The sequence below is a fragment of the Cornus florida genome, unplaced genomic scaffold, assembly GCF_030987335.1.
Source record: "Cornus florida cultivar Cherokee Brave unplaced genomic scaffold, ASM3098733v1 CherokeeBrave_3.0.0_Hap2_Chr05, whole genome shotgun sequence".
In the NCBI taxonomy this organism is placed as follows: domain Eukaryota; kingdom Viridiplantae; phylum Streptophyta; class Magnoliopsida; order Cornales; family Cornaceae; genus Cornus; species Cornus florida.
The window spans coordinates 66,956,047-66,966,348 of NW_026775575.1; the positions used below are offsets into that span (position 1 = coordinate 66,956,047).

Genomic DNA, 10,302 nt, shown 5'->3' on the forward strand with positions numbered 1-10,302 from the left:
GGTTGTTACCGCATTGACATGCTCAACATTATGCCCTTCCAATGAGGATTTGGTTTCTACAACACATTGTTGTTTGATTGGGGCATTCACGTGCATCTTTCCCTTCTCTCTAGCATTAAGTGTTTCAACTATTTGCCCTACTTGGGTTTCTAGCTTGGCAATCGACTGAGAATGAGAATGCAACAATTGAGTATTTGCTTCTAGAGTGCCCAAAGCAATTAAAACCTTTTCCTCAAAAGCGGAACCTCTAGAATTTCCTTGAGAATATGATTGGTTAGGAAAATGAGAATTAGCAAATTGATTTCCTTGTGAGTTATATGGTCTTGAACCTTGGGATCCTTGGTTTTGAAGTGGAGGTGGAATGTATTTCCCTTGAAAACCGCCTTGGGAAGAGTTTGAGCCCTCCCCTTGGTTTTTCCAAGAAAAATTAGGATGATTCCTCTAACCGGGATTGTAATGATTACCATAAGGATTGTTCCCTTGGTTCACAAATGTTGCATTAACTTGCTCAATGGGTTCATTTTGAATTTGTCCATGAGGACAATTAGGAGTAGAATGAAGAACACTAGAACAAGTCATACATGATTCATTTTGAGCTCTAGGAGAATGATTTGGAAAGGAAGACATTTGATTCGCCGAGTTTTGATTGATCAATTGATCAAATTTTTGAGATAAAGACTTCATCTCGGCGCTTATATCATTTGAGTGGTCAACTTGATGTAAGCCAACACTCTTCCTACCTTGAGAATTTCTACCATTCCTAGATGACAATGTTCTATGCAAAGAGTTTTCACTCATACTCTCATAAAGACGCCACACGTCTTCCTCTTGCCGGTCTATATAAGAACCTCCCATTGAAGCATCAACCATGCCTTTATAATTGTCCGATAAGCTTTCAAAGAAGAATTGGACCAATTGCCATTTAGGCATGTCATGGTGAGGACACTTCCTAAGCAATTCATTGAAGCGTTCCCATGCCTCGTGGAAAGTTTCTCTCTCCTCATGTGTGAATTCCCTAATGGCAGTTTTCATAGCATTGGTCTTCGAAACCGGATAGTACTTTTTCAAAAATTCTTGTTGCATTTCTGCCCAAGAAGTTATAGAAAAAGGCCTAAGGTTGTTGAACCAATACTTCGCCTTATCTTTAAGGGTGAATGGAAAAAGTTTCAGCCTTAAAACTTCTTCTGGCATGTCCATGTATCGAACGGTAGAACAAACTTCAAGAAACTCATCCAAATGCTTGTAAGGTTCTTCACTAGGAAGTCCATGAAAGTTAGGTAGCATTTGGATAGTTTGTGCTTTAATCTCATAATGGCGTGCTCTAAATGGTGGCAATTGAATGCATGTGGGTGCATTATACTTATTAGGCACATAGTGATCTCTCAATGCGAGTGGTGGATTAGCAACTTGAGGTGCAACATGGACACCTTGGTTATATTGAGCTTGATTAATGATGGGGGGTTGTGGTGCATACATTGGCCTTGGAATTCCCATTGGAATTTGGCCTTGTTGTTGAGGAGGTTGATGAATGTATGGCCTAAGCATGCCTAATGGAACTTGCATATTATCATTTTGCACATTAGGGTGAAGGATGCCTTGTTGGTCTATGTGACCAAGGTCTTCAACATGATCATCATTGAGAGCATCCATTGGTATATTGGTTCTATGTGAACTTCCTCTTCCCCTTGGATTCCTAATAGTGGATTCTAAATGCAAATCAAGAGGGACAAGAGTAGGTCTCAATGAACGACGACCATGCATGCGCAATGCAACACGAATAAGCAACTTTCTCAACAATGCAATTAAACTTCACAACTACAATTTTCAAATGCAATATATGTCAAATAAATGCCTCCACGTGGGCCCCCGATTTAACTAAGGAGGTTGAGTAAGAAGGTCTCACAATAGTCCTTTAGCACTTCAACTCCAAATTTAAAAGCTTAGCTTAGCAAAAAATTTTTAGCAACTCTTCATTTTAAGCATTTTTCCTTTGCTTTGCTTTGCTCCTTAGCTTGGAAGTTCTTTGCTAGCTCCTTGCTCAATGGACCTTGTTAATGAAGAACAAACTTAATAAGTAATCAAAAACATAAAATAAAAAGAAAGTAAAGACACGATCAAAAGAGTACTAATCCTAATTGAATTTCACAATTCGACGTTGCCAATTTAAAAATCCCCGGCAGCGGCGCCAAAAACTGACCGGGTCCTCTTTTACAAGGGTCGCGATACCAAGTCAAGCTTGAAGAGTTGTGTGTGTTTAGGAGGTGGCCAAGTTTTACATTTATAAAAAGCCACTACTACCTTTCTCTATATAAAATATAGATAGGGTGAGTAGGGATCGTCCCAAGGGATTTGATGGTGTATCGAATTGTGAATTATGGTAATTAGGGTTAGTAGGTCAAGTGATCACACAATTGGTTGGTTGGTTGATTAAGCTAAATTGAATTCAACTAAATAAAATAATATGAGGTAAACAAGAGAGAGAGGTCTTGGGGTGTAGAGATCACCACCAAGCAATACTTTTCTATACTACTAACAAGTGATCAATTGAGGGTAATGGGTGAGTTGCAATATGATAAGGGTGTGTGTGCATTAGGTTGATTCAATAGGCAAGGATGACAAATCAAGCAAGTATTGTCTAAACATCATGTGAAGAGCACAATATATCTAAGCAATAGAGCATATATTGTCTAGACAACATGGGGATAGCACAATAGATCAAAACAAGTCATTAATCCTTCATTAAGCTCACAATCCACATGCAACACAATATTAGAGGAATATGCCATTTGGACTCACAAGCATGGAACATCAAACATCAAGAGTAGATTGTCCTCCCATCTAACATTATACTACCACTACACTAAATCTACACTACTAGCATGAAAATAAAGCTATCTAGACTAGGGAAGAGGCACAAACTATCAAGAATAGGCATAAACCATCAAATGAACCAAAATAACATTCATTAAGCATATCATCTTGATAATCTCTAGATCTATAGCATCAATACACATAGACATGCATCAAAAACACTAAATCTAGAGATAAACACATGAATATCCTACTCTAGCATACATAGACATATGGGTAGAATAGAATAGTCAATTGGAAGCATTAAACCATACAAACCATGAAATAATCAAGATTTATATATACATGAATATCAAGATGTATCATACAACACTAATCCCTCAATAATACACAAGATTAGAGTATAGAAAGCATGCTTGGGGCTAACTCTAGCCCCAAGAAGATGTCTAGCCACTCATGGTAGTGATGATCTAACCCTCAAGGGCTAACTCCATGGTTGCTCCTTGTAGATGAAGATCTCCTCCAATGGTTGCTCTAGCTTCCTCCCTTCTTCCTCTCCAAGAATAGCCTCCAAGATGATTTTCAATGTGTGACAAGAGACTCTAGACTCCTCATTAAAAAGTGTATCATATTCCTTATATAGGTAGGTCAAATACACCTTATGATGAGCTGTGGTCGTGCAAGGCATATTCTCCAATGATTGGGTGAAGGACGGAATAAATGAGCTGGACTTTAACTTTTTCTCGCTGGAGGAAGTTCGATCGATCGAACCTTAACTTGGATCGATCGAAGATGGGTTCGATCGATCGAACTGCATCTTAGATCGATCGAAGTGGTCCGACTCCTCCGGATAAGAACAAGGCTGAGATATTTCGAAGATATTTATGGGAAAAAGGACAAAAGTGGTTGGTAGGCGTACAGCTGTGGATAAGATCAATCATTTGAATAGGACAAAATAGGGTTCGATCGATCGAAGGTGATGTTGGATCGATCGAACTTGGAATTTCAGCAAAGGCCAAGGTTGGATCTATCGAGAAGTACTGTGATCGATCATAGATGTTCGATCGATCGAACTCTAAGTTGGATCGATCGAACTTTTCAGCTGCACAACTTCGATTCCTTTTTGCTCCTTGCTTTCTCCACATTGCTCCCTCCTTTGGTTTATCTCAGGATTGCTTCAATTAAGCTCTTATTTGGCTGAGTTAGCTCAATTTTGGGATTAATGCCTGAAAATATAAATAACACGTAATAAGTCTAAAACGGCAAAGTAAGATAGATAAAGGTACTAGAATGCTTAAGCTTAATGGGTTTAAATGCACACTTTTCAGTGCTCATCAGATCTCAACAAAGTTTGCTATCATGGATCGAGGTATTTATATCTAAGTATATTTATTTATGCATTATAGGTATGTAAGAATAATGAAGTCTTAAGATTTGGGATTCATGTTTATTTGTGATTAATGGCTTAACATGAATAATTAAAGTTTACATGTGGTATCAAAGCTACACTTAAGGTATAGAGACTCATTATTTTTCTTTAACGTTGCATAAATAATATTTAATATATAATGACGATTGCATGATTGAATAATGTGTTGTTTTGAAACTGCACTGTGGATATGCTTTGATTAGTATTTTCCGTCGGTTTGTTTAAATCAAGTTTTGTGTGCTAATTTTGGTTTCGATACATAGATTTTTGAATTTTATGTAATTGCATGAAAGTCATTTACTTAATGATACATGTATGCACATGTATAATAAGATGAAGACGTTTCCTTTTCATACATAATTTTGAAAAGGAATATGTGTATTATTATATACTAATTTTAATATCATTATGGATGAATTTTGTCAACACCAAACTAACTTGGGTATCTTGATTTCCGAGCTTGATTTAATTGCTGAAAGTTTTAATGGCAACTTGTTGCTATTAAGAAGCTCACTGTTTTATCAATTATTGTCCGATGATATGAATAATTTTATTTTTAATTATCTGAAAAATAATAAATAATTAAATACATAAAATTTATTTATTTTATTATAAATTAGAATTTCTAGAATAATATGTGAGTCTAGAAATTTAACTTTATTGGACATGCAAATAAATTATTGTTTAGTACCCAAACATGCATACATGATGGAGAATCAATTTTAAATTGATTCAATTATGACCTTCAAGTTTAGAAATAAAAAAAAAATAATGTTTTATTATGTATATAAAATAAAATCATATTTTTATTGTATTTTCGGACTATTAAGTTTTTTGGATCGAACTTACCTAAAGTTGGATCGATCAGTATGAGTATGTGTGCATAACATTAAATGGGTAAATTAAGGATTAATTAGTTACTAAATAATTTAATATTCATATTATGTGAGGGTTGGTAGCTACCAAAGTGGCCTAACCATGATAATTGATGAATATTAATTCTAGTAGTAAACATAATTAATAATGAATTAGTCACTACCTAATTTAATATTCATATTATGTAAAGGTTGGTAGCTGCCAAAGTGTCCTAATCATAATAGTTGATGAATATTAATTTTAGTAGTAAACATAATTGCAATATTTCATGAATTATTGATACTTATGATTTCTTGTAATATTCATGAATATTGATTTTAATTGACCATGAGAAATAATTCTCCAAAAGGAATTGATTTTCAAGTGATTAAATAAAAATTAAAGGGTTGTATGTATTTTTTTAATTAGGTAAATATAGGATATCCAAAGGTAATTTATCTGTTTGATTAAGTAATGCATTACCAATAAAGGTATACATATAAATACAAATAAGCATCATTATTAGTATTTTATAGTTGTCACCCAAAGGGATACTATAGTCATACATTGTATTTATATTTTAAATTATATATACGTGTTATTAACTCAAAACATTATTGTTGTTAGCATTTTATTTTATTATGTTTGTTTTATTACATTCCTTAATTCGTATGTTACATTTGTTCTGATTCTCAGTAGGACTAACTTCTCATAATGGAATGAGTAAGTTAAGTTCAAGATTTTGATGTGCTAAGCATTTTAAATTGAAAAATCTACTGTTATTATTGATAAGGACAGTGAAGAAAAAAAGATTCTCCATAAAGCTTGGGAGAGATCGAACAGATTAAGCATTATGGTTATGCGAATAAATATTCCCTATAGTGATAGTGTTAAGGAATATTTGACTAGAAGAATATTTTCGTATTGTAGATAAATATCTGAAACGAAAATTATTGATTTATATCACTACTATGCATTTTTGTTGGTACTCTTACCATGTAGGGTATGTTCTTAAGATGACTAATGTTGCTACAAAATTGAGAACCTTAGGGTTGATTGTGGATGAGAAATTTCTCATTAAATTTATTCTTAATTTCTTGTCCACTCAGTATGGGTCATTTCGAATTAAGACACGTGAAAGTGAATGAATTGACCATTATGTTAATTTAGGAGGAGACAAGACTTAAGCAGCATGTAATCATTATGTTTATCTCATGATTCAAGAAGTTAGAAAGAAATTTGAGAATAAGCCTAAAAGGGCATTAAGTGAGCAACCTCCAAAATTAAAAGATTTAGGTCAATCTACTAAAAGAAATGAATGTAATAATGTAAAAGTGTCATTTATGTATTGAACACTGTTAGAAATATTATATGAAACATAAAGAATGATTCGAAAAGAAAGATAAGTCTTTTAATTTTTGTATATTTCGAATCACTTATTGATATTCTTTCTAATACATAATGGGTTGACTTAAGTACTAATGTTTATGTTTCTAATAGATGCAATGATTTCTTATGGTCTAAACTATAAATTCAAATGAGAATTTCTTATATATGAGAATTGGAAAAAAGTTTTGTTGAAACAATTTTGAAACTATTGAGACATTTTGTTTAGTCTTAGACAATAGATTTTATTTAAATTGTTTTAAATTCTTTATATTTCTTCAATTTCTCTCAATTTGATTTTATTTCAAAACTTTATGTTAATGATTTTCCCTTTAAGTTTGATAATGATGTTCATTTAAGAAATTCTAATTTGTGAGTTATGGTATTATTATTGATGATTTCTGTAAATTCAAGCTTGATAGTTTATTTATTAAAACTCTTTTGACCTTGCATCATAATGTTAGAATTAAGCGTACCTCAATTAATGAAAATTTATTTATCTTGTGCCATAAAAGACTGGATAATATTCAATGAAAGGTTAGGAAAATTAATAAATGATGTGATTATTTTATATCTAAACTTTACTGATTTTGGTGTGTGTGTAGATTGTATCAAGGGTAAACAAACCAAACACACAAAGAAATAAGTCATAAGAAGTACAGAGTTTCTTGAAATTATTCATACAGACATTTGTAGACCTTCTAATATTTCATCTTTTGGTAGAGAAAAGTATTTTATCGCCTTTATAGTTGATTTTTTTACGTTATGGATATATCTATTTGTTGCATGAAAAATCTCAAGCAGTGGGTACTCTTGAAGTATACATAAATGAGGTTGAAAAGTAACTAAATAGAAAAGTGAAAATCATAAGGTCATATAGAGGTGATGAATATTATAGAAATATGATGAAACGGGTTAATACTCTAACCATTTGCTAAACTCCTTAAAGTGTATGACATTTGTGCTCAATAAACTTTGCTATACATGCCACAACATAAGCATGTAGCTGAAAGGTATAATCATATTCTTATGGATGTGGTTAAGAGTATGTTGAGTAATTTCTTGTTACCCATAATCTAAAGGATACAAGTTTTACTATCCTAAACATAGTACGAGAATTGTTGAAACCGGAAATGTCAGATTCATTGAGAATGGTGAAGTCAGTGAGAGTGATAAAAATAAGAATGTGATCATTCAAGAAGTTAGGGTATAAATTTCTTTACCCATAACTTATAAGGAAATAATTGTTCCTTCAGTTTTTGAACCGTATAACAACGAAAAACAATTGAATGATCAACAATTCCATAATGAGATTGCCACCAATGAATAAATTATAGAAGAATCATAAAGAATAATATTACAACGATCTCAAAGAGGAAGGAGATCTACTATTTCAGATGACTATGTGATATATCTGCAGGAATCTGATTTTGATATATAGTGAGATATATACGGATCCGGTTACATATTCACAAGCCATTAACAGTAATGATTTTACTAAATGGATTAGCGCCATGAATGAAGAGATTATAAAGAAACCTTCTCTCCATTATCTAAGAAGGATTCTTTTAAAATATCATGGTATTAGTAGCTTATTATGATTTAGAGTTACATCAAATGGATGTGAATACAATTTTTATGAATGAGAGTTTAGAAAGAGGAAGTCTATATAGAACAACCTCAAGGCTTTACATTAAAGAGTAAAGAATACATGGTCTGTAAACTTAAGATGTCAATATATGAATTTAAACAAGCTTCCTAAGAATGGTATATTAAGTTCAATGATACCATTATTTCTTTTGGTTTTAAGTAAAATACTGATGATCAGTGTATATACTAGAAGGTTAGTGGGAGTAAATTTATATTTCTGATTATATATATATTGATGATATTTTGTTTGGTAGTAGTGATCTTAGTTTATTATATAAAATTAGAAGTTATCTCTAAAAACTTTGAAATGAAATATATGGATGAGGTATCTAACGTGATAGGAATAGATCACGTGAATTTTTAGGATTATCTCAGAAAACATATATTGAAATAGTTTTAGAAAGATATATTTGGTATGGAACATTGTTCAACTAGTATTACTCCATAAATAAAAGGAGATAATTCAGCCTAATGTAATCCCAAAGAATGAGTTAACTAGAAGGTAAAGAAACGAAAAATATTCCTTATGCATATATTGTGGAGTTTGATGTATATATAAGTTGGTAGGGGATAAAAGATTATATGCTTACACTTAGGAAGACATTTTTATGAATATGTAGATGATAATTAATTCACAATTAGTTATTTGTTCCTTTTGACTGGAAGAATAATATTATGAAAAATGCAAAGTAATTTATTATTACTTTGTCTATTATAAATTTTTAATTTGTAACATGCTTTGAGGCTACAATTTATGATTGCAGAATTTATTTTAGGACTTGGAGTTATGGGTACCATTTTCTGATTGCTAAAAATTTATTCTGTAATTATTGATCTTCTTGTATGAAAAATGATAGGTATTCTAAAGTTGAAATATTTTATCATTAAAGAAGATGTTTAGAAACAATGAATGTCTATCGAACATATAATTAAGTACACAACTTATGATTGCAATCCATTAACGGATGGATTACCACCCAAGACATTTATGGAACATGTTGAAAGAATGGGTCTTGAATGTAGTCAATGTTGATTATTTTTTAATTGTGGATTGCTTAACAGTGGTTATATATATTTGACATTTTGAGCTCAATACATGTGTTTCTGATATTTCCTATTAATTAATATATATGTACGTATTGCTTAAATAAGTGGTAATATGAATAGTCTTGGAAAAGACATTATTGTTAGATCATTATTGATACTTCTCATTTATAGACTATGTTGAATATGTTATTAGTGTTGTGGTACATGGAAGGGACTGTGTCATTTAGTGATATATAACCGCCATGACTTGCATTGGTAATTTATTTATTATGGTATTTGTGATGACCAACTTAAGGATTCAATTTGATTTATGGTGTAAACTAATGACTATTTTACTAAACCACGACAAAATTTATCATATGGGCCAAGTGGGAGAATATAAGATTATTGATTAATTGTGTGGCTCACATGATTTGGACATGTGATATATTTTATTAAGGGTCAAGTGCAAAAAACACCCTTCAAGTATGCATATAGTGCATATCACACCCCTCCCGTGCAAAAAACACCTCTCAAATTTCAATTTGGTACAATTAGGTTCCCCTCACACATTTAAAACTTAAATTAACCAAAATAACCTTACTAAAGCATTTTATTAAATATATAAAAATAAATTTTTTTTTTTTGTAAAAAGACCAAAAAGGACACACTAAGCAGTGACGTCGTTTTGCAAGCACCACACTTATTTTCATTAAAACTTTATATCGAATCATTTTCCATTCATTTACATCATCACTGCCTTGCGTTCTTGCGAGAGCGACCACAAACCCTAGCCGGTTATAATCGAAACCTCACACTCTTGATACCAGAAACCCTAGATCCATATTCTCATCATCACAAGGAGGGGTCACGTTTTATAGAGAGAAACCAGAACCCTAACTTTAGGTTACGATCGTGATTACGATTTTCCATTGCAAACCAAAAACCCTAACTTTAAGTTCCATTAACGTTAAAGCATAAATCGTTTAAAGATCGAAGGTTGGTTCATGTCCATCTGCGAAACCTGAATGTAAGTTCTTGGTAACCCTTATTTATCTTTCTATTTTATTTATGTCGATGTGATTTTTCTCTCGGTAAGGATTTTAATTTCCTTTTTTGTTAGGGTTTCTTTTGTTCTTTGTTAG

General features: G+C 32.1%; 1 non-coding gene across 1 annotated transcript; it reads left to right on the forward strand.

Annotated features, from left to right (window-relative positions):
• The first annotated feature begins 928 nt into the window (after positions 1-928).
• Positions 929-1,037, forward strand: LOC132310829 (small nucleolar RNA R71). Its single transcript, XR_009482716.1, has one exon. It is a non-coding gene; the product is annotated as a small nucleolar RNA R71 (small nucleolar RNA).
• Positions 1,038-10,302: the final 9,265 nt, after the last annotated feature.